We start from the raw sequence: 24,289 nt of genomic DNA, 5'->3' as shown, positions 1-24,289 counted from the left end.
TTTTCTCCCATTTCCCTGTTTATTTCTTTCCTTACCGTATCCTTTCTCTCCATAACTTCCCGAGCATTCATTACAGCGACTCTGCGCCGCGCGCGAGGGTGATCACATGATTTAGTTTAGCTCCGCCCGACATTCACGTTGATTGGTTGGAGGACCAACATCCCGCCAGGTCCTCCAGCTCCGCCCACCGTCCTTTCATTGGTCCGGTGCTGACATCAATCACCCGGAGTCCCTTTGTTGGCGAGAACATGCGCAGTGTGTCCTGCTTTAGCTGATATGTTGGGTCATGTTATGGGAGAGTTTATTGAGAGGAAGGATTTCCTCTATTCATGGAGGGCATTGACTTTCTCGTCATGACTGTATAGCTGTGAGTGATGAACCAATGCCATCTGAACCAGTACATAAACACCACATTTTCACAACATCTGAGATCTTTAGCACATTGTATCACGCTCTTCTTTGGAAACAAAAAAAACATGAAATGGAGCCTCAAGGAATCGGAGCATTCATCCCCTCCAGCTTGTTCCCCCCATTCTATCAGATCATGGCTGGGCCAACCCAGACCTCAACACCTCTTTTATGCTTGATCTGCATAGCCCTCAACTGCTCAATATTTCAAAAATCTATCTGCCCTCTTTTAAAATAATTTGAGGTAGAATCATAAATTCCCTACTGTGTGGAAACAAGTCCTTCGGCCCAACAAGCCACACTGACCCTCTGAAGAGTAACCCAACCAGATCCATTCCCCTACCACATTTAGCTTTCACAATTATTTGGGCTAGAAAATTCTGGCCATTCACTGAGATAAAAAAATTCTTTACATGTTTTACAAAATGAATTTTCCATTATGTAATGTCCCCTGGTTTGAGACTTCATTGGTGCTAGAAGATCTAGTCAACATCTACCCTGTCAAGCTCCTCAGAATCTTGTTTCCATAAGATCACCCCTTATATTATGTGGGTGGCACAGTGGTTAGCAATGATGTATCACAGTGCCAGAGACTTGGGTTTAATTCCTGCCTCAGGTGACTCTCTGTGTGGAGTTTGCACGTTGTCTACGTGGGTTTCCTCTGGGTGCTCCAGTATCCTCCCACAATCCAAAAAAATGCAGGTTAGGTGAATTAGCAATGCTAAATTGCCTGTAGTGTGAGGTGAAGGGGTAAATGTAGGGGAATGGGTCTGGGTGGGTTGTGCTTCGGTGGATCGGTGTGGACTTGTTGGGCCAAAGGGCCTGTTTCCACACTGTATGTAATCTGTTTGTCGAGATTCAATTGAATAATGACCTAACCTGTTTAGCTATTCTTGATAGGTCAACCTTTTCGTCCTCGAAACAGCTAGCTGAATGTTTTTTGAATGGTCTCCAATACTGGTTTATCCCTTATTAAATATGGGAGCTAACATTGTATACAGTACTCCAAGTGAGGCCTCAGCAACAGCCAGTGTGGTTAACCAATCCTCACTCCATGCAAATACATTGCCCCTGACACAGTGAGGTCCTGTATTATGCAATTAACTTTTCTGAAGCACCTTATCATTTACATTTTTAAAATCCAAATACAGAACTTCATTGGATTGCCCTTTATCAGCCCTGCTTGTTATCTCCTCAATGAACTGTCGCAAACTTGTCATAGTGTCTCTTTCACAAAACCAGTCTACCATGTTTAATGATAAGCTTTTCCAAATGTCCTGCTATTTATTACTTTAATATTCGACTCTGCCGTATTACAAAAGCAGATACTAAACTAACTAGTCTACAGTTTCTTGATTTCTGTCTCACTTCCCTTCTTGAACATGTTCATCAATCCACTGGATGCTTCCTGTATCCCCTGATTCTGGAATATTCCAATCGATGCCTTGAATATCTCTGCAGTCAGTTGCCTTAAAAATGTTTGATCCAGGCCATTAGGTCCTGTCTGCCTTTAGTCCTATTACTTGGTCAATACTTTGTCCCTTGTGACAAAGACTGTTATAACATTTTTCTACCCATGATTAACTTGCTTATTTGCTACCTTTGGGATGATAACGGTATCCTCCTTCATGAAGATCAATATAAAATATAGTTTTAAATTATCTGCTGTTACCTTGTACCCATTATCAATTCCACAGTCAGAGCCTCCAAGGGTTCGATGCTGACTTTAGATATTCAATTTTTATATACCTGTACAACTCTTGCCATTCATTTTTGCTTCTTGCCAATTTAGTTACATGATCAGTTTTCCTCTTTTTAGTCATCCGCGGCTATGTCATTCTTTTCCTTATGGGTACTGCCCTTGACTGCCTTTATTACCCACGGGCGGTTCACCTTTCTCTTTGAGTTCTCCTTTTTGCTTCAAATTAACTTTTGCTAAGAATTATGTAAAACAAAACTCATCATATTACAGTGACTGAGCATGTGATTTTTTTAAACGTTGGATGCCTTAATGTTCTCATTGGGTTTTGCTGTTTCAAAGAGCTGAGATCATCTGCAAAGGAGGTGGCAACTGATTCACTGTTAATTTCCAAACTTAATTTGAATATTTGCAAAAAGGAATTATTTGCATTACTGTGAGAGCAGGGATCTAGCCAAATAGCTATTTTAAAAAGGTGGCACAGTTGTGATGGGTTGAATAGGGGCCTCTGATTTCAAAAGCACAATGTGATCCAACTGGTCTTCTATTCTGTGCTGTACTAATTCTTTCTGATTGAGATGACTGGGTTGGCATGTGCGCAGGTTGTAGCAGGATCTCTGACTGCCACAAACCGATCTGGGGGGACAGCTCCTGGGTCAGTGACAGTGCTGTTGGACTAATAGAGGCAGCAACATTCAGACTTCATGAAGCAACTGCGAAGCAGGGCTGCGAACCCACAATCCAAAGAACTGCAGGTTAGGTGAATTGGTCATGCTAAATTGCCATAGTGTCCAGCGATGCACAGTTTCGGTGCATTAATCAGGGGTAAACGTTGAGGAATAGGTTTGTTTGGGATACTCTTTGGAGGGTTGGTGTGGATTTGTTGGGCTGAAGGGCCTGTTTCCACAACGTAGGGATTCCATGCTCTGAGTAATTTGGGGGATCTAACAGAATCCTGGTATTCAGAGGGTTCTCTGTTAGTTAAAATTGTATTGCGCACTCAGCTTATGTTACCTTCTGAAGCTATTTGAGGTAGACTGCTCTGTGCAATTTCACAGAACAGATGCCCGGGAACCAATCAGGGAACAGCTATTTTAGACCTGATAATGTGATTGATTAATGAGCTCAAAGTAAAAGACCCTTTTGGTAAGATGCAATGCAGCATGATAGAATTTAGCTTGAGGGTGAGGAATTTGGTTCTTCAACTAGTATCTAAACTTAAAGGCAGTTACAAGGGTATAAGGTAGTAGTTCGCTAAACTGGAATGGGACTATAGTTAGAATGTTAAAGCAGAAGAATATATTGGATTAATCACCTCCTTGAGCAGATGATTAATCCAAGGATTCTAGCTCAGCCCTAAATTTGAAGTTCAAGTTCTAAACCTTTCAGTGAGCAATGGAAAATAACAAAGAAAAATATCAATCATTTATTGTCTCTCCAGACTCTGCTTCTGTTGCCACTGAGTACTCCCTTAAGTTCGACGAGTCAATGACAAAAGATTGAAGAGAAATCCTTCCATTCCCTTCTGCCATCAGAGAGCCATAACCGCTTTAATATGGGGAGGAAACGCAGCCAGCAGGATGACTCAGATGAGGACATAGTGCTGGACCAATGGCCTCTCCAATGGATTAGGGTGAGTGGTGGTAACAATTACTGGGATCTCAGTGCTTGGAATAGTTGGTCCTCTCCATGTTCGAGGTATCTTGCCAGGAGATTCAGATGGAGAGGACGAGGACCATATGGTGTAACGGGTGTGAGCCAACAGTTGGGCAGGGCCTGAGTTTTTGAAAAAAAATTGAGTACTACTCAGTAATAATGTGCCCAGAGTTTATAAATCTTGAAGAAGGATAAATATTTCACATTGTTAATCTTTGTGATCGAGTTCCCATGCAGTGAAGACAAAGATTAATATTTACTGGGATTCCTTGCTCACCCAATCAGGTACACACAAGCTAAATCTGACTGCTAAGAATGTTCCTGAATTTACACTTTTCTACTGTCCATTAAAGGTGATAATAAGATAGAAAAGAAAGGGGGTGTTTGCAGAGGAATTTGATTTGAACAAGAGACATTTGTGCAGATAATAAGGGGTATGCTAATTGGAAGGATATGGTTAGTGATATCCTGCAAGGATCGAGGTTGGAGCCCTAATTATTCGCTATTCATAATGAAAGGAAAGCCACAATCAAAATTTGGGGCCACTCTACAGATTACAGCGATTTCAAGTGTAGGTAGATGAAGCATAGCAGTAGAAAGCAATCTTGATAGATTCAGTAAATGAAAATAACGACAGATGAGTTTGTGTCGGCAAGTGAGTGGTTGGATCAAAATAAAATGTTTCTTGATTGTGAAAATAGAGAGAGAGAGAGTGGAGTCCAAACAAACTTGGTGGGATTGATCCAGCTGTATAGTTTATGAATATGTCACAAACTTGTTCAGAAAAGTGATCAACAGGCCAGTGGAATGTTGACATTGATCTCTACCGAAGACTAGAAACCAAAGGCTGAGACGTCGTGCATCAGCAAATCAGAACCTAGTTAGACCAAGCTGACAGGGCTGGGCACCATGGCTTAAGGAGAGTATCACTCTGAGTGGAAGTGCAGTGTAGATTTACTGAAGTGATACTTGGATTCCAAGGCTTAACTTAAGAAGAAAGATTAAACAGATAAAGTGTTAGAGTCAGAACATTGAGGTGTGATAACGGGGAACACTTTTATACACAGAAATGGATAAAGTTTGATAAAGTTCCACAAACAGCGATTGATTGGAAATCATTTGCGAGTTTTAAATCTGAGGTTGGTAGATTTTGAATGAAAATACTGAAGGATTATGAGACAAAGACAGGGATTTGTCATGATGATGAAGATTACCATGATTTGGGTGGATGGTGGAATAGGCTCAAGAAGCTAAATAGCCTCCTCGTGTTCTGATGATGATGTAACCGTGGCACCCTTATTCTCTGCAAGGGCAACTCCTGTTGTGTTTCTGGTTATTTGTCAGAACCTGGCAGCAAATTAGTGACTGGAGTCCTGGCCAGAAAATTATCAGTATGAAGGACTTCGCCGGTCTTAATGTGTTTCACAGATGATGAAATGACACAGCCAACATTTACTAATCCTGATAAATATTGGGATAGTTTGATGGGATCACTTGTGATGCAGCATGATTAGCATGTCTGATGATACTCCAACTATTTTTTAAGTGTTGCTGTTGTCTGCACTCAGTCCGGTGTTTTCGTGGATTACTGAGCAAGTTTTACTTGAGTCAGGGGAAGCAGCTCACTTCACTGTGTACTGTTTGTCTTCCTGTCTTTAACTGTCCAGTATTATTTGAGCATGCCCTTCTCGGGGAGACAAGCCAGTTTCTCTCCATTCACCGTGGAGATGGTGTAACAGTACATGGAGGAGGAGGAGCTGCGTGCACAGCACCAGGTGTCACTCCTTAGGCTGCGAGGACAAGCCTTGAAGGAAAAGCCCAAAACAGAGCTGGCCTGGTTGGAGCCCCAGAAAAAGGGAGGCGCTGACCTATGCAGCGATGTGAAGCTGAATAGCCTTTCAAAAATGTGATGTTAGAATGTGCAGCTCCTTCCAGTAATCCTTTCCAGAGAAGGGAGGAAAACCGGAGTCTTTTCTCATTGCAGTGACCCTGTTGTCCAGAATCTAGGTATTCACACCATCATTCCCCATAACACTGTTGTGGATTTAGTAGAATGAAGTCAATTTTGATTTTTTTGTTTCAGATTTTTAAATTCGTTCTTTGAATTTAGATGTTTCCGGTAATGCTGGTATTTGTTACCTTTCCCTCATTCTCGAAATGGTCACGGTGGTGAGCTGCCTTGAGCCACTGAAGTCTGCTGGGTAAACATGAACATATCAACCCTCGCGTGCTGTTAGGTTTGGAGCTCAGGGTTCTGTAGCAGACTGATGACGGGTCAGGCTTTTCAACATTTTGTTTATCACTGGATGTCAGCACTGCTGGCAAGGCCAGTGTTGTTGTCCCTTCTTCATTGCACTCTTGCCCTCTCTCCTGCACCTTCTCCCTCCCCCTCTCTCTCGCCCCCTCTATTCCCCTCTCTCGCCCTCTCTATTCCGCTCTCTCCCCCTCTCTCACACGCCCCCCTCTCTCTCCCCACTTTCCCCCTCTCTCGCCCCTCTCCACCTTGTCTCTCCCCCTCTCTACCCCATCTTTCTACTTCCTCTCTCTCCCCCTCTCATTACCCCTATCATTCCCCCTCTCACTCCCCCCCAGACAAATCTCTCACTCCCCCTTCTGTCTCCCCCACTCTCTCACCCCTCAATCCTCGTGTTATTCTCTCCCTCTCTCCCCCCCTCTCTCGACCCCATCCCTCTACCGCCTCTCACTCCCCCCTCTCTCCACATCTCTCTCCCCCTCTTTCTCTCACCTCACTCCCCGTGTCATTCTCTCCCCCACTCTCTCCCCTCTCTCATTCTTCCCCACCCTCCTCTCTCGCGCCCTCTCTCCCCTATCATTCTCACCCCTCTCCCCATATCTCGCTCCCCTCTTTTCGCCCGCCTCTCTGTCCCTGTCTCCCCCAGCCTCCCCTCCCCTTCTCTCTGCCCCCTTTGTCTCCCTTTCTCTCGTCCCCTCTCGCTCTCCCACTCTCCCTTCCACTCTCTCTCCCGCCTCTCTCTATCCCTCTGTCTGTTTCCCCCCTCTCTGCATCCCCCTCTCTCTCCCCCATCTCTCTACCGTCTTTCTCTTCCCCCCTCACTCCCCCCCACACTTCCTCCTCTCACTCCCCATCTCTCTCACCCCTCACTCCCCGTGTTATTCTCTCCCTCTCTCGACCCCATCCCTCTACCGCCTCTCATTCCCCCCTCTCTCTACCTCTCTTTCTCACTCCTCACTCCGTGTGTCAATCTCTCCCCATCTCTCTCTCCCTCTCATTCTCCCCCTCCCTTCTCTCTCGCCCCCTCTTTCCCCTATCATTCTCACCCCTTTCCCCTATCTCACTCCCCTCTTTCGCCCCCCCCTCTGCCCCATCTCTCCCCCAGCCTCCCCTCCCCTTCTCTCTGCCCCCTGTGTCTCCCCTTCTCTTGTCCCCTCTTGCTCTCCCCCTTCCACTCTCTCTCTCTCCCTCTCTGTATTTAACCCTGTGTTGTCAATTGATCTCACAGCTTCCGATATACTGTTTTCAAGGCTCCATCCGTTGCCACATCTTATATTTGCTAGTATCCTTTTCAGACTGTCCTTCAGCCACTCAGTGACATCCCAGACTCTGCAACCAGGGAGGCAGCGTGCCAGCTGGTGTCGCATCTGCACTGTCACAGACATCTGCCTGATGCCCGAACAATGCAATCCCCTTATCACTATTGCTCTCCACTTCTTTTGTTTTCCTTCATTAAATTCAGAGAAGGTTCATTTAAACTCGGAAGCAACAAATGTAACTTTTCGATTTGAAAATGGAGGGAGGCAGAAAACAGGGCCACTGCTGAAATTCTGTCCAAGCAACAATGTTAAACCCTTTCATCGTTCTGTGGTTCCTAACATTGATACATTTCCTGTACTATAGTATTGAAGTATTTCAGGGGGTGGGTGCTGCCTTGTTACGGAAATAAGAATAAACGATGTAGTTCTCCAAAAATAACTAGTTGCTTTCATTCAGAAAGTGGTTGCTGGTTCCTCTCGTGGCGGCCAGAGGGGATCGCTCTCCCTCAGCTCACGGCCCTGGCACGAGTCACCTGTTGCCTCCTCTCGCTTCCTCGGTGTCAGACTTTCCCCGCTGGTTGTGGCCATTCTTTTTGTGACGTCACTGCGCAGCCGCTTGCGCCTTTGCGTCATTCAGCGCATTGTGAGAATGTCAGAAATAATAGAATGTACAGGGACAGGAGCAAAGTGTCCCAGAGAGAAAAAAAAATCTGCTGCTTGTACAGTGACACTGGGAGGCCAGCAGAGGGCGGTATTATATCAGTTTAAAAAATGAGGGACTGACAGTGACAGAGTCAGATACATTTCTTCATCAAATGTTAATTAATTCATTGAGTGATCAACTCACGTTCACACGTCTGGTAATATTGGATCGACACCCTCACTCCCAGGCCCCCCCTCCCCTGTCTTGGGTAGTTCTTGTGCAGGTCGTCCTCTTCCTAACAACATTTGCAGCTCTTGGACTGGTTGTGCTCCTTATTCTGATATCCTCCTCTTTGCAGTTCCTGCTGAGGTTCATTTTACAGTCTGCTACCATGCACCCAGAAAAACGTAAAGTCTCACACACTCTCATTACTAGGAAGAAAGTTTGAACCATAAGCATTCATATTACCTATGTGGTATTTCAATAATCCCATGCATTGCTGAAATCATCTGGACGATGGGCTGATAGCCGAGAAATGGGATTTGTGTGTGTGGATCTTCATTGTCTGCCAGGACCATTCATTTACATGTTTCCCTGTGAGCTATGAGGAACAGATGAACACAAGAAATAGGAACATGAATCTGGAATTCGGCTCCTCGACTCTGCTCCGATTTTTAATACAATCATGACCGATCTCATCTATGAAGTGCTTTAAGAGGTTAGGAATAGCAAACATTAACTCCCACATTGCTCAGGTCCTCGATAATTCGCCACGATCGTACTAGATCTATGCAGACCCCATCTCTCTGGCACTTCTCTTTGGAACATCTGGATAACATGGACACCTACATCAGACTTCTGTATATTGGCTTTAGCTCTGCCTTGAAGACCCTCATGCCAACAAGAGTCATCGACATTTCTGAGTCCTAGGACTTTCCTCACAACGAGAACTGGATCTTTAACTTTCTGACCTGCACATGACAATGAATGAGGATAGCTAGAAACTCCTCCTCTTCAATAATACGCAATACTGATGCCCTTCAAGGCTGTGTACTCAGCCCCCTTCAATATTTCTTACCCTCTTTTGAGTGTACCGCCAAATTCAGCTCTCACTCCATTTACAGATTTACTAATGACACCACGATAGTGGGTAGGTCTTAAAACCGACCTAGATTACACCTCCTCCCACCCTGCCCCCTGTAAAAACGCCATCCCATATTCTCAATTCCTTCACCTCCACCGCATCTGCTCCCAGGCAGACCAACTCCAATACCGAACAACCCAGATGGCCTCATTCAAAGACCGCAATTTCCCCTCAGACGTGATTGACGATACTCTCCACTGCATCTCCTCCACTTCCTGCTCCTCTGCCCTTGAACCCCGCCCCTCCAATCGCCACCAGGACAGAACCCCACTGGTCCTCACCTACTACCCCACCAACCTCCAGATATCGTATCATCCTTCGTTATTTCTGCCACCTCCAAACAGACCCCACCACCAAGGATATGTTTCCCTCCCCTCCCCTACAAGCGTTCTCGAAAGACCACTCCCTCCGCGACTCCCTCGTCAATTTCACACCACCCACCAACCCAACCTCCACTCCCAGCACCTTCCCCTGCATCCGCAAGAAATGGAAAACTTGCGCCCACACCTCCCCCTCACTTCCCTCCAAGGTCCCAATGGATCCTCCCATATTCGTCATGAATTCATCTGCACCTCCACACACAATATTTACTGCATCCACTGCACCCGATGTGGCCTCCTCTATATTGGGGAGACAGGCCGCTTCCTGGCGGAATATTTCAGAGAACACCTCTGGGACACCCGCACCAAACAACCCAGCCGCCCTGTGGCTGAACACTTTAACTCCCCCTCCCACTCCGCCAAGGACATGCAGGTCCTTGGCCTTCTCCATCACCAGTCCATGGCAACAGACGCCTGGATGAAGAGCACCTCATCTTCCACCTAATAACCCTCCAACCACAAGAGATGAATGCAGATATCTCCAGCTTCCTCATTTCCCCTCCCCCACCTAATCTCAGTGCCAATCCTCAGACTCAGCACCGCCTTCTTGACCTGCAATCTTCTTCCTGACCTCTCCGCCCCACCCTCTCTCCGCCCTATCACCCTCACCTTAACCTCCTTCAAACTACGCATTCCCAACGCCCCTCCCCCAAGTCCCTCCTCCGTACCTTTTATCTTAGCCTGCTTGGCACACCCTCCTCATTCATGAAGAAGGGCTTATGCCCGAAAGGTCGATTCTACTGTTCCTTGGATGCTGCCTAACCTGCTGCGCTTTTCCAGCAACACATTTTTCAGCCCTGATCTCCAGCATCTGCAGTCCTCACTTTCTCCTACAGGAAATAGAGCTTACTGACATAGTGTAAAGACAACAATCTTTCCCTCAATTTCAGCATTGGGAACTGGCCATTGACTTCAGGTATTGGACTGAAGGACACACACTGCTCTCTGTCATTGGTGCTGAGTTGGAGGTGATGGACAGCTTCAAGTTCCCAGTAATAAATATTACAAATAATCAGTCTATCCATGTCAACTCTACAGCCAAGTAAGCACATCAATGCATCTGCCTCCTCAGACGGGGAAGAAAATTTAGCATTCTGGCAATGACTCTGACCAATTTTAACATTGCACCACAGAAAACATTCTATCCAGACACTTTGTATGGTAACTGCTCTGGCCGTACTGCAAGAAATTGCAGAGTTGCGTGTACCTAACCCAATCCATCACGCAAATCACATTTCCTTCCATTGACTCGGACTCGGACTCCTACTGCTTCAGGAATGCAGCCAACACAATCAAAGGCCCCTCCCCTCACCGCAATGCTCTTTCCCAATGTCTTCCAACGGACAGAAGATGCAAATGTTTGAAAATACGCACCAATGGATTCAGGAACAATTTCTTCCGTGCTGTTATCAAACTTATGAATGGACCTGTCATATATAGAGTTGATCCTTCTCTGCACCTGTTAAAAAGCTGTGAAACTAAATTAAACTGATGCCCTTATGTAAGGTATGTTGTGTACTGAAAATAATGCAACACAATTTCCCCACAGTGCTGGAACCGACGTGACAATGTCAATGGATTACAATCCATGATCGAGAATGAACTCCTTTACAACAATCCCGTTTTCATAGTGTTTCCCATGGTGCAGGTATCCTTGTGTCTTTCTGGTTGCATTCTTAATTAAAGACTTGTCCTTCTAGAAAGCAAAGTTGTGGCTCAATTGTTCCTGGGAAATGTGCCATGATTTTCCAGACTTTCAAAAGCAAATGGAATCTCTCTCCCCAGTCACCATGCTGACATGGACTTGGCTGTGTCTCAGTACTTTTGCAGTCACACTGACATTTGGGATATTCACCCATGGACAGAATGCACACCTTTCCTTCCAGATGAAAAAGCCAATGATATTCAGAGCGGCACGGATCAAGTAACTATCACATCTGAACACGAAGTTCAATTTGAATTTCTCATCTGCAAATCCACCCTTTCAGTACCTTACAACAGAGCACACAAGTTACCACTGTTAATACAGGATGGAAATTCATAAGACAATTGTAGTATTAAACTGTAGCTTCCTTGTTCCTCCAAAGCTTTAAGCCTCAGTCTCACAATTTCTCTCTTCTGTGAACTGAAATCCAAACCAATCCCCCACTCCTTTCCTCCACACCCAGTTCTCACACACTCTCTCTTCGAATTCAGTTTCCTAGCTCCTGATGAGAACCATCCTGCATACACTGCTTCCTGCAACTCTGGCCAAGACCCATCTTACTAAAATGAGCCAAATTAGAATTCTAATTGCAGGCCCATCCTTGTCCCTTTCCATAACAACTCTGAATCTTCACAAAAGAGTTCTGATCATTTTCTGCAAAACGCTGCACCACTGATAGTCTGACCACATGTCAGGGTAGCAAGAAAGGGGCCATTCCCCTGGGTCCTGCTCCCAGAGGGATGAAACTGCTAATGATACATTCATTCCTCACACCCACAGCCTCGTTCCCAGGCACTGACCAAGACTGCACATACTCCCACAGTTGCCAGCACTGCGACCGTGCACTGGTCTCCCCTCCTACAGCACGTGCTCCCGATCATACAGGAGTCCGGGTGATTGACAGCAGCTGCTGCCCAATATATCAGAATCCGTACAGTATGGAAACAGGCCCTTCGGCCAAACAAGTCCATACTGACCCTCCAAACAGTAACTTACACAGACCCATGCCCACTAACTACTGTAACTAATACTGTGGGCAATTTAGAATGGCCAATTCACCTGCCCTGCACATCTTTGGATTATGGGAGGAAACCCGCTCAGACACGGGGAGCACACGCAAACTCCACACAGACAGTCGCTCGTGGCCGGAATCTAAACCGGGTACCTGATGCTGTGAGGCAGCAGTGCTAACCACTGAGCCGTCTCTTTCGAGTGGAGGGGGCGTGGCTGGAGGACTGGGTCAATGGGATTGTGAACAGTGAATGAATGTGGAGGACACTGGGGGATGGACATGTCAGTGAGCGACAGGAGCAGTGCAGCAGCAAGAGGGGATCCTGGACAAACTGAGCAATGGGAGAGTCTGACAGGAGAGAAACTACAGGAAGGTTCTGTTTAGAGGCTCAGGCAGGGACAGCTGGGAGACAGCATGGCCTGGTGGCTTGGGCAGGTTTACTAATCAGCCTCTTCAAAGATGCTTTTACACAACTCTGAGCCTGATCCTCCTAGTCCAGAGGTAAGGACACTTACACTATTTCCTGGTGGGCAAGGGATACAGGGACTGCCTTTCTAAAGGAACTCACCTGTGTTGGTGACATTAACAGGACTCAATACAGACTCACTGACAAAATGCTGGTGTACTTGAACTTCATCCAGAATATTAACACCTATAACTGGGCAACGCAGACCCCAATGTACAGAGTTAAATCCTGGATACTAATAACAGCTTTGTGCATGAGAAATCATATCTCATGAACTTGACTCAGTTTTTTTTGAAGAAGTAACAAAGAGGATTGCTGAGGTCAGAGCATGGACATGATCTACATGGACTTCAGTAACGTGTTTGACAAGGTTCCTCATGGGAGACTGGTCAGCAAGGTTAGATCGCATGGAGTACAGAACTGGCCTGAAAGTAAAAGGCAGAGGGTGCTTTTCAGGCTGGAGGCCTGTGACCAGTGGAGTGTCACAAGGATCGGTGCTGGATCCACTACTTTTCGCCATTTATATCCATGATTTGGATGTGAACATAAGATGTATTATTAGTAAGTTTGCAGATGACATCAAAATGGGAGGTGTAGCAGACAGTGAAAAAGATTACCTCAGAGTACAAGGGGATCTGGATCAGAAGGGTGAATGGGCGGAGGAGTTCAGTTAAGAAAAATGCAAGCTGCTGCATTTTGGAAAAGCAAACTTTAGCAGGACTTATACAGTTTATAGTAAGTTCCAGGGGAGTGCTGCTAAACAAAGAGTCCTTGGAGTGCAGGTTCATCGTTCCTTGACAGTAGAGTAGCAAGTAGATAGGATAGTGAAGGCAGCAGTTGGTCTGCTTGCCTTTATTGGTCAGAGCATTGAGTGTAGCGGTTGGGAGGTCATATTGGGGCTGTACAGGACATTGATTCGGCAACTTTTGTAATATTCCATGCAATCCTGGTCTCCTTTCTATCAGATGGATGTTCTCAAATTTGAAAGGGGTCAGAAAAGAATTACAAGGATGTTGCCAGGATTGGATAGGATGTTTTCGCTGGAGCGTCAGAGGCTGAACGGTGACCTGAAAGAGATTTTTAAAATCAGGCCGGGCATGGATAGGGTAAATAGACAAGATATTTTCCCTGCGGAGGGGGGAGTACAGAACTAGGGGGCAGAGAGGGGGTGGGCGGAGGGTAGGAGAGGGTGGATGGATCGAGAGGGTTGGGACAGAAATGGGTGGGGAGAGAGAGGGGGGATAGAGAGGGGAGGCACAGAAATGGATGGGGACAGAAAGCGGGAATAGAGAGGAGGGGAACAGACAGGGGGATCAGAGGGGGCGACCGACAAAGAGGGGGAACAGACTGAGGGGGGGCAACCGATGGAGGGGGTAAAGAGACGGGTGTGCGACCGACAGGGGGGCGACTGACAGAGGGGGGACAGACCGAGGGGGCAAAAGATGGGGGGACAGACCGACAGATTGTGGGACAGACCAACGGGGGAGGGACGACCGACGAGGTGGGGGAGCCGACAAAGGACTGACCGACAGAGGGGGGGAACCAGACAGAGTGGGGGGAGACGGGGGGGAACAGAGAGGGGGAAGATGGAGAGTTATTTTAACTCTCTACAACTCAACCCTGTTCGTGTTTTCTCGTCCTCACCTAAATTTCCTCTGAAGGGCTCAGAACAACTGCATAGTTCCTGGAAAGTGGAGTTTCAGGGAGATCAGGTGCTGAATGTGGCATTTGGGACACTGACCTTTAATGGAATGTGCTGGTCAATAAATGGACTCTGGTTTGATTCCACTGTCTGTGTGGTATTTGCACATTCTCCCCGTGTGTCTGCGTGGGCTTCCTCTGGGTGCTCTTAATTTCCTCCCACAATTCCAAAGACATGCAGTTTAGATGGATTAGCTTTGGATAATGGTAGGTTACAGAGTTAGGGTGGAATATTGTTCCGATGTTTGGTATGGTCTCATGGGCAGAAAGGCCTGCTTCCACACTGTGGGGATTCTGTCACTGAGTATAGGGGTTAGGAGGTCACGTTGTGGCTGAATAGGGCATTGGTGAGGCCAGTTTTAGAATACTGCAATCAATTGTGGTCTCCATGATTTCAGAAAGATGTTACCAGAATAGGACTCAACCTCTTAATGGCAAGTTCCTGGGAAGTGTTGACAAACAAACAGACCATGCAGTGTAGGTTGATTGTTCCTTGAAAGTGTGGTTGAAGGTAGACAGGTCGGTGAAGGTGGTGTGCGGTATGCTAGCTGTTATTGGGCAGTACATTGAGTATTGGAGTTGGGAGATCATGTTTCGGTTGTACAGTTTATTGGCTCAGCCACTTTTGGAATCCCCAGACTGCTTTCAATTCCAGTCTCCCTGTTACAGGAAAGATGTTGGGAAACTTGCAAGAGTTCAGAAAAGTTTTACCTTGTGGTGCCAGTATTGGAACATTTGAACCATAGGAAGAGGCTGAATAGGCTGAGGCTATTTCCCTGCAGCACTGGACATTTTAGGTGGCTTTATCGAACTTTATAAAATTATGAGGAGCAATGATAGGGTGACGAGTCATGGTTTCTTTTTTCCCAGGGTAGGGGAGACCAAACAAATGTGAATCTTTTTTCCAATGTGGAAATGACAAATTCTAGAGGAGAGATGGCAAGTTTAAAGGATGTGAAAACCGAAACAACTGAAGATGCTGGAAACCAGGAAGAGAAACAGAAGTTTCTGGAAAAGCTTAGCAGGTCGAGCAGCAGGTGCGAAAATAAATTAGAGTTAATGTATCTGAGGAAGGGTGACCAGACCCGAAACTTTAACTAATTTTCCTTCACAGATGCTGCATGACCTGCTGAGCATTTCCAACAACATCTGTGCAAGTTTAAAGGAAGTTGTTTGGAGTATATACCTGAGAGTAACTTTATAAAGTGCGAGTCAGACCACATCTGGAGTAATGACAGAAGTTTTGGTCCCTTTATTGAAGGAAATACGTCATTTCATCAGAGGCATTTCACAGAAAATTGACTGCGATGATCCCTGGTTTGCAGGGATTATTTTTTAAGAAAAGACTGAAGACGTTGGGACTTTACTCACTGGATTTGGGAAGAATGAGAGGGGATCTCATTGTAACATGCAGGATACTTAAGGAGTTTGACAGGGTAAATACTGAGTGGATGTTTCCCATCATGAGGGAGTCTGGAACCAGATTCTGAGTCAGTCACGGAATCATGGGTTCTGTTTTGGATTCGTCAGGTTTAAGGCAACACCGACACGAATCAGGGGTTTCATTAGCAATGGAGCTGGAATGAGGTGGAGATCAGCAACATTTTAAGAGATTGGAATTCCTGGTGTTTGTGATTGTGTAGATGTCTGATCAGAAGGTCACCTTCGGGTCAGATATGAGAGCAATATTGTGAAGAGTGCGGTTCTGCCTCAGACAGATCCCAGGGAGAGGGAGGGGCTCAGCAGTAAGGGAAAGTAATTTGTAATAGCAACTGAAGGCAATGGGTTTAATCGTTGCAACGGTCCGTTGCAGGAAATTGCAGCCAATCGCGTAGTGGGAGTGTGATGAGCAGTTTGATAACTGAGTAATGGAGAGGGATGATGGGGAGGGAGAGCTGGGCATTGTCAGTGTACATGTGAAACCTAACACGGTGCTTTTGGACGATGTCACCTCTTGGCAGTGTGTAGGTGAGAAACAAGACGGACCAAGGCGAGATCCTTAAGGGACACCAAATATAAGGAATTCAGAAAGGAAAGGGAGAGTCGGGATGGAGCAGGTTTTCCAACAACGGTGGGCTCAAATATTAGTTTGTAGCAGAATGGGAGAGAAGGACATAACCAGAAAAGACAGACAGGTAGAACAAGGAACAATATGTGATTTGGTGAGGGGGAGTGATGAGGAGGAGGAGCAGCCCAACTCCAAAAGCACTATTTCTACATTAGTGACATCACCCAACTCCACCCTAGTCTCAGCTTATTGACCGAAATACTCGTCCATCCCTGTGTTATCTCCAGACTTCATTATCCAAACACTCTTGGCCAGCCTCCCATATTCAACTTACATGTAATCTCAAGAGTATCTAAAGCCCTCCTGCCCAAGTGCTCAAAACTTGTTGATCCATCAAAAGGCTCCTATTAACAAGTAACAATTTAAAATTCTCACCTTTGATGTAATTCCTGGCTGTGAACATCCCTGTTTCCCTGCACCACACAACCTGTGAGACCCCGACAACTCATTTTCTTTCAGACTCCCAACGATGAGTTTATTCATTGCTTCAACTGTCTGGCTGTTTCTACTGTTGCCAAGGCAACACGGTCTGGAATTCCCACCCTAACGCCCTCAGACCTGCTTTCCTCCTTTAAGGTATTCCTGAAAACCTGCTTATTTGGCAATTCTTTTGATCACCTGACCTAATACCCCCATCTGTGGCCTTACGTCAGAAGTTCTCAATAGTATTTCTGTGGATTTATAAACATGATAAAAAAAAACAAACTGTTGATGATTTGCACATACATTGTCAACTCTTCAATGTTACTGAGTGAATAATCTATAACAGCTCTTACCAAACACATTGTGGGAGCACCTTCACCACACGAACTGCAGCTGTACAACGAAGTCAAACATCACCTTCTCCACAGGCAATGGGGCTTTGGCACTGATCATTGGTATCTGTGGAGGGAGAAACACACAGTTGATATTTCAGGGAGTGCAAAATGCATTATAGGGAGGGAAAATGGTGCAGAATTTGGATTTTGAAATTTGTGTTTTACAATGTGCACTAAGTTCTATAAAACCTCTCATCCCATACCATGAAAATTTCCTCCTCTTCCTGGTCAATGTGTCTTTCCTTTCCCCTGCCCTTCACCTTCACACATTGCCAATGCCTTGGCCACAACAACACTATGCTGTCCGTGAAGTTTATCACGTGGTTGAGTATTGTCCCGCCCCTCATTCACTCCGATTGGTTAAAGGACCAACTAGCAACTCTCGCCCCCGTTCCCCCACTCTTATTGGTCCTGCGCTGACATCAATAATCCGAGGCCCATTGTGTGCTGGAGCATGCTCAGTGCTTCCTGCTTTTGCTGCTGTTCATCAGGTATGAGAGAGAGGGCTCATCCCTGATTCTCCTGATGTCAGACAATAACAACAACGACCTGCATTGTATGGAGCCTTTCACACTGACAAATCTCCTAAAATCTTCACGAATGATGGAAACGTTGATTAAAGAGAACGATTTTTAGATACATCCTTAAGGCGGACAGAAGGGGTTCGGGAGGATATTCCAAAGGTTTGTGTCCTCGGCAGCTCCAATCGTGGAGTGATATAGGTGGGCAACAGCTTACAATGGAGACAGTTAGTGGCTAACCATAGGTTAACAACCTCATGTCGTAGCCCCCTACCCCACACACCAGTTCTTGTTCTCACAGCCTGCCATTACACACTACCTATGGTTAGCCACGAACTATCTCCATTAACAGCTAGTCACCCTCCCCCAGCCAGATCGTTATCCTTTATCCAACTGTTCCTCTCACTCTATCCCCACCTATCCTTTACTCCTTTTATCCTCCCCCTACACTATCTTCTGCACATAAACTGACTTTTTTTTCCTCAGCAACATCTGTTCTGTCGAAGGGACACCGGATCTTAAACTTTAACTCTGATTTCTCTTCACAGATGCTGCCAGACCTGCTGAGCTTTTCCAGAACCTCCTGGTTGTTGTTTCTGATTTACATCTTTCGCAGTTCTTTTGGTTTTAATTTACCGGGAGTTTGTAATTCAGGTCCAACAGCCTCTGTCCCAGTCTCTGCTGTCTCTCCCAACCCCAAACAGTGACACTGCACTTGCACAGCTCATGGACAGGTGTTGTCTTGCTGGCCACACCCCTCATTCAATCCCATTGGCTGCAGGACCACACAGACTCTCCTCCCATTGGTCTAGAGCTGCCGTCAATCAGCCGGGCCCCATTGTGATGAGAGTGGAGGGCTAATCCCTCTCTCTGCCCTGAGATGAGCTTCATCATTCACAGTGAATGGGACAGTATCACAGAGCACAGGGCCTGGGGGCTATTCAGCCCATTGGGGCTGTACTCTCTCCCTCTGGAGATGCTGCAAATCTGTCCCAAGTCCCCTCCCATGTGCCCATAGCTCCCCAAATCTTTCCTTAAAAAGTAAAATTCCAAGTCTGTTTCAGAATACCTGCTGAATCTGTGTCGTTCAGACTGTTCCAAATGCTCAGAACTTACTGAGTAAAATAGTGTTCACATTTTCACCTTGTATTATTTGCCAATTACTTGAAAGTAGTTACTAAAAATTGTGACAGTGTTAACAATCCCTCTCTCTCTCTGCAAATTCAAGATCTTGGAACCAAATCTGCACCAGATCGAAATCACTGCTTCACCTTCTCAGCTCCAAGGATAATTATCTGTGCTTCAGCTAGCTCTCCACAAAATAGAGGAACGCATCTTAATTTATTAAGATCAAAGAAACAGACCTTCGGTCCAACAAGGAATCCTAAACTAATGGATTCCCATTTACCATCTATTGGCCTGTATTCATCAAAACCCTTCCTAGTCATGTACCCAATTGGAAGCCTTTTAAATGTTGTGATTTTATCAGCCTCCACTACTTCATCTGGTAGCTCCTCCCATACACACACCACACTCAGCTTGAAAACGTTGCCACTTAGATCCCTTTTCAATCTTTGCCCTCTCAACTTAAACCCAGGTGCTCTAGTTTTGGACCCACCTAACCTGAGGAAATAGGAACCCGGCTGCTCACCTTATCCACGCCCCTCGTGATTTTATAAATCTCCATAAAGTCACCTCACAGTCTAGATTAGATTACTTACAGTGTGGAAACAGGCCCTTTGGCCCAACAAGTCCACACCGACCCGCCGAAGCGCAACCCACCCAGACCCCTACATTTACCCCTTACCTAACACTACGGGCAATTTAGCATGGCCAATTCACCTGACATGCACATCTTTGGACTGTGGGAGGAAACCGGAGCAAACCCACGCAGACACGGGGAGAACGTGCAAACTCCACACAGTCAGTTGCTTGAGGCGGGAATTGAACCCGGGTCTCTGGCGCTGTGAGGCAGCAGTGCTAACCACTGGGCCACCGTGCCACCGTGGAGAGTCTTTGACTCTCCACAGAAAATAGCCCCAGCCTATTCAGCCTCCCCCTGTAGCCCAAATCCTCCAATCCTGGCAACGTTTTTGTAAATCTTGTCCAAACCTTTTCAAGTTTCACAACATCCTTCCCAGAACAGGGAAATTCAAACTGAAAACAGAATTCCAGAAGTGGCTTAATCAACGTCCTGTCCAGCCACAATATGACATCCCAGTTTCTGTATTCAATGCATTGACCAATAACGGAGAGCGTTAATGGAGTCCCATTGCCAGCGGTTCACCCTTATCCCTCTGAAGTCTTCCTCTTCATGTACCCAATCAAATGCCTTTTAAATACTGCAATTGTACTATCTTCCACCCCTTCCTCTGGCAGTTCATTCCATACCTGCAATACCCTCAACATGAATAAGACGCTCCTTAGCTCCCTTTTAAATCTTTCCCCTCTCAACTTAAGCCTGTACCCTCCAGTTCTGGACCCACCGAACTTGGGAGAAAGTCCCTGACTGCTCACCTTATCCATCCCCTTCATGATTTTATAAGATCACCTCTCAGCCTCCAACTCTCCAGGGAAAATAGTCCCAGCCTATTCAGCCTTTCCCAATAGCTCAAAACGTCCAACCCTGGCAAAATCCTTACAAATGTTTTCTGAACCCTTTCAAGTTTCTCAACATTATTCCAAGAACAGGGAGATTGGAACTGAAAACAGAATTCCAGAAGGGCCTTAATCAGTGCCCTGTACAGCCACAATATGACGTCACAACAGCTGCATTCAATGCATTGACGAATAACGGGGAGCGTACCAAATGCTGCATTCACTCCCCTGCCTGCCTGTGACTCTTCTTTCAAGGAGCTAGGAACCTGCACTCCAAGGTCTCTTTGTTCAGCAATGTTCCACAGGACTTTGCCATTAAGTGTATAAGTCCTGCCCTGATTTGCCTTTTCAAAATACAACAGCTCACATTTATCTAAATTGAACTCCGTCTGCCATTCCTTGCTCCAATGGCCCATCTGATCATGATCCTGTTGTATTCTGAACTAACCTTCTTCACTGTCCACTACACATCCGATTTTGGTGTCTTCTGTAAACCTACTGACCATACCTCATATAGTCACATCCAAGTCATTTATTTAAGGGCTCAATATCCATCCTTGCAGCACATTGCTCCTCACAGGCCTCCAGTCCGCAAAACAACCCTCCATCATCATCCTCTGTCTCCTACTTTCAAGGCAGTTTTGTAATGGCTTGCTCTCCCTGCATTCCATGTTATCTAACCCTGCTAACCAGTCTGCTTTGTGGAACCTTGTTGAATGTCCATATAAACAACATTCACAGCCTGGATTAATCAATTTTCTTTGTCACTTCAAAACACTCAAGTTAGTGAGACACAATTGTGCATGTACAAAGCCACATTGACTGTCCCTGATCATTCCTTACCTTTCCAAATAGATGGATATCCTGTCCCTCAGAATCCCTTCCAACAACTTGCCTGCCACTGACTTCAGGCTCACTGTTCTCTTGTTCCATGGCCTCTCCTTACCACCTTTTTAAAATAATGGCATCTCACCTGTCGCTATCAACGATACAAATATCTCAGGAGAGGCCCAACAATCACTTCCCTAGATTTCCAGAAAGTTTCAGGATACACCTGATCAGGTTCCAGGGCTTTATCCACCTTGATGCGATTTAAGACATCTAGTACCACCTCCTCTGTAACATGGACACTTTTCAAGTTATCACTGTTTATTTATCCAAACTCTCGAGCTTCCGTATACTTCTCCAGTAAAAATGACGTGAAATATTTGCATATCTTTCGCACCCCCTGTGGTTCCATAGACAGCCTTGTTGACCTTTAAGGGGTCCTATTCTCTGGTCCAGTTAATGTTTTGTCTGAGATATATTTGTTTAAGCTCTTTGGATTCTACTCCAGGACATCCCAGAAAGGCCTACTTCAAGGACCGTAACTTTCCTCTGACTTGATCAACAATGCCCTCCAACACATACCCTCCACTTCCCGCACCTCCGCCTTTACCCCACCCCTCCAGCCACAATAAAGAATATAACCCTGCGGTCTTCACCTTCCACCCCATTAATCTCCAGATACAGCGTATTGAAATCTGTTATTTCTGCTACCTAAAGTCAGACCCCACCAGTACAGACATACTTCCCTCCCCAACCCTATCTGTGTTCCGCAGAGACCATTCCCTCTGCACCTCCCATGTTCGGTCCACACCCTTGACCGTCCCTTGCCGTCATGGGAGATGTAAAACGTGTGGCCACACCTCCCTCTGACCTCTGTCCAAGATAACAAAAGGATCTTTTCACACCAAGCAGAGATTTGCCTGCACATCCCAAAACCTCATATACTGCATCTGGACACTATGGGAAATTTAACGTGGTTCATCCAACTAACTTACACATCTTTGGACTGTGGGAGGAAACTGGAACACCCGAAGGAAACCCTCACAAACACTGGGGAGAATGTGCCAACTTGAACACAGGCAGTCGCCTGCGGCTAGAATCAAACCCAGGACCCTGGGGCTGAGGAAGCAGCGCTAACTACTGAGCCACAATACTGTGGGTTCTTTGGTGCTGATGCGCTGCCCCACTGATAACTCAGTCACTCACCCTGCCTCATTTCCTAAGTAGCAGTGATGACGGAGTGAAATTATCGCTAGACAGTTAATCCAGAGACCCAGATAACATTCTGGAGACCCGTGTTTGAATCCCATCATGGCAGATTTTGGAACGTGAATTAAATAAATATCTGGAAAAAATAATCTAGTGACGACAAGGAATCCATTGTCAATTGTTGGAAAAACCAATGTGGTTCACTCACAACCTTTAGGGAAAGAAAGTGCCATCCTTACCTGATCTGGTCTGCATGGGACTCCAGACCTATAGCAACGTGGTTGACTCTTAACTGCCCTCTGGGTAAACGCAGCAATAAATGCTGGCCGAGCCAGTCAGCCTCATCCTGTGAATGAATAAAGAAAACAGATCAGGTTTTGTTCCTTCTCTAGTAGGTACATCCTACAAACTGAATCTGAAACGTTCTCGTACACACTGAACAAATACCTTCCCATCCAAGCCCTTAACACTACAGCACTCCGAGGCCATGTTGTTGAAGTTAAAAACCCTTATCATTGCATTCATATTTTTCCTCCAGATAACTGATGTCTCCTGGTAAAATTGTTTCTCAATTCCTCGCAGACTATTGGGAGAGAGTCTATAATACAATCCCAGTAAGATGGTCATCCCTTTGTTATTTCTCAGTACCAACCAAATAACTTGCCTGGAGGTACTCCCAGGAATATCCTCCCAAAGCCCAGCCATAATGTTAACCCTAATCAAAAACACCTCTCTCCCTGCTCTGTTGGCCCCTTTCTATCTTTGCTATAGCACCTATACCCTGGAACATTAAACTGCTAGTCCTATCCATCCCTGAGTGATGCCTCTGTAATTGCTGTAATATCCCAGTGCCATGTTCAAAACCATACCCTGAGCCCACCTTCCTGACCTGTCAGGTCTCTTGCACTGAAATAAATGCAGTGCAATGGTCCGTCGCACCTCATTCTGTCACTTGCTCTTGCCTGCCTTGACAGTCTGACTGGTGAACAGTGCCAGCCTCAGACTCACCTCTTTTCTCACTATCTCTTTAGGATTACCCTGACTCCCTCACAGGTTGAATGCCTCCCCAGTGGCACTAGCAAATCTCCCTGTTCGTCAGGACCCCATGCTTTCCCCTTCCTATGCCATTGGTACCAATGTACAATGTCCTCCCACTGGTTATTTTCCCTTTTGAGAATATTCTGCTCCCTCTGTGAGACATCCGTGACACTGGCACCAGGGCAGCACCACCACATTCTAATGTCTCAGTGTCAGCTGCAGAAATGGCAGACTGTGCCCCTGACTAGAGAGTCCCCTCTTCACCATCGATCGTGTGGAACTGGATATACCTCACATTATGTTAGAAGCCAGTCTCAGTACCAGTAACTTGGCTGTCAGTGCTACATTCCCATGAAAGTCTATTACCACCTACATTTTCCAAAACAGTATACTTGTCTGAGATGGGGATAGCCACAAGAGACTCCTGCAGTACCGACCTACCCCTCCTAGCTTTTCTGGCGGTAACCTATCTACCTGACTGTATCTGCAGTATTCTGCATTCCTGAGACTGCCACCTATCACACCCCCCGGCTCCTGTCAATTCCTCACTGCCTTTAATCACTCCTCCACCAATCCATGAGATCCAAAAGGATTTGCAATCACACTTGCTGCAGACATAATCATCAGGATCATTGAAACTCTCCCTAATCTCCCACATCCGACAGGAACAGCACAACACTCTACAACAGGCCATCTCTCTGCCTTAACAACCTACAGACCAAGACAAAGGCACAGTCTTACTGCTCGGAAAATATTGCCAGACAATAACGTATTGCTTACGTTTCATATTTTAAACATTTAATCAAGAGACCCTAAGACATTAAAAAGAAATCCTCACCTTACTCACGATTGTAGATTGAATAAAATAAAAGCAACTAAGAT

At 45.9% G+C, this 24,289-nt stretch overlaps 1 long non-coding RNA gene across 5 annotated transcripts in view; it reads right to left on the bottom strand.

Moving 5' to 3' along the window:
- The window catches only part of LOC122546204 (uncharacterized), a 77,830-nt gene that overhangs the window by 30,880 nt on the left and 22,661 nt on the right, over positions 1–24,289 (bottom strand). For 3 of the 5 annotated variants that reach the window (XR_015754904.1, XR_015754905.1, XR_015754906.1), the window contains 3 exons: positions 22,609–22,715; positions 17,172–17,277; positions 7,208–8,520 (listed from right to left, as the gene is read on the bottom strand). The exons of 1 other annotated variant lie outside the window; for it this stretch is intronic. This is a non-coding gene — a long non-coding RNA (uncharacterized LOC122546204). Of the gene's footprint in view, positions 1–7,207; positions 8,521–17,171; positions 17,278–22,608; positions 22,716–24,289 lie in introns of those variants that run through there. One more of the 5 variants, XR_015754908.1, reaches the window with a different exon arrangement.

This window comes from Chiloscyllium plagiosum, unplaced genomic scaffold (genome assembly GCF_037043375.1).
Source record: "Chiloscyllium plagiosum isolate Xiang-an unplaced genomic scaffold, Cpla_swu_hap1 HiC_scaffold_48, whole genome shotgun sequence".
Taxonomy (NCBI): Eukaryota; Metazoa; Chordata; class Chondrichthyes; order Orectolobiformes; family Hemiscylliidae; genus Chiloscyllium; species Chiloscyllium plagiosum.
Note: the sequence above shows the minus strand (reverse complement) of the source record. Positions and strands in the feature narration are given on the sequence as shown.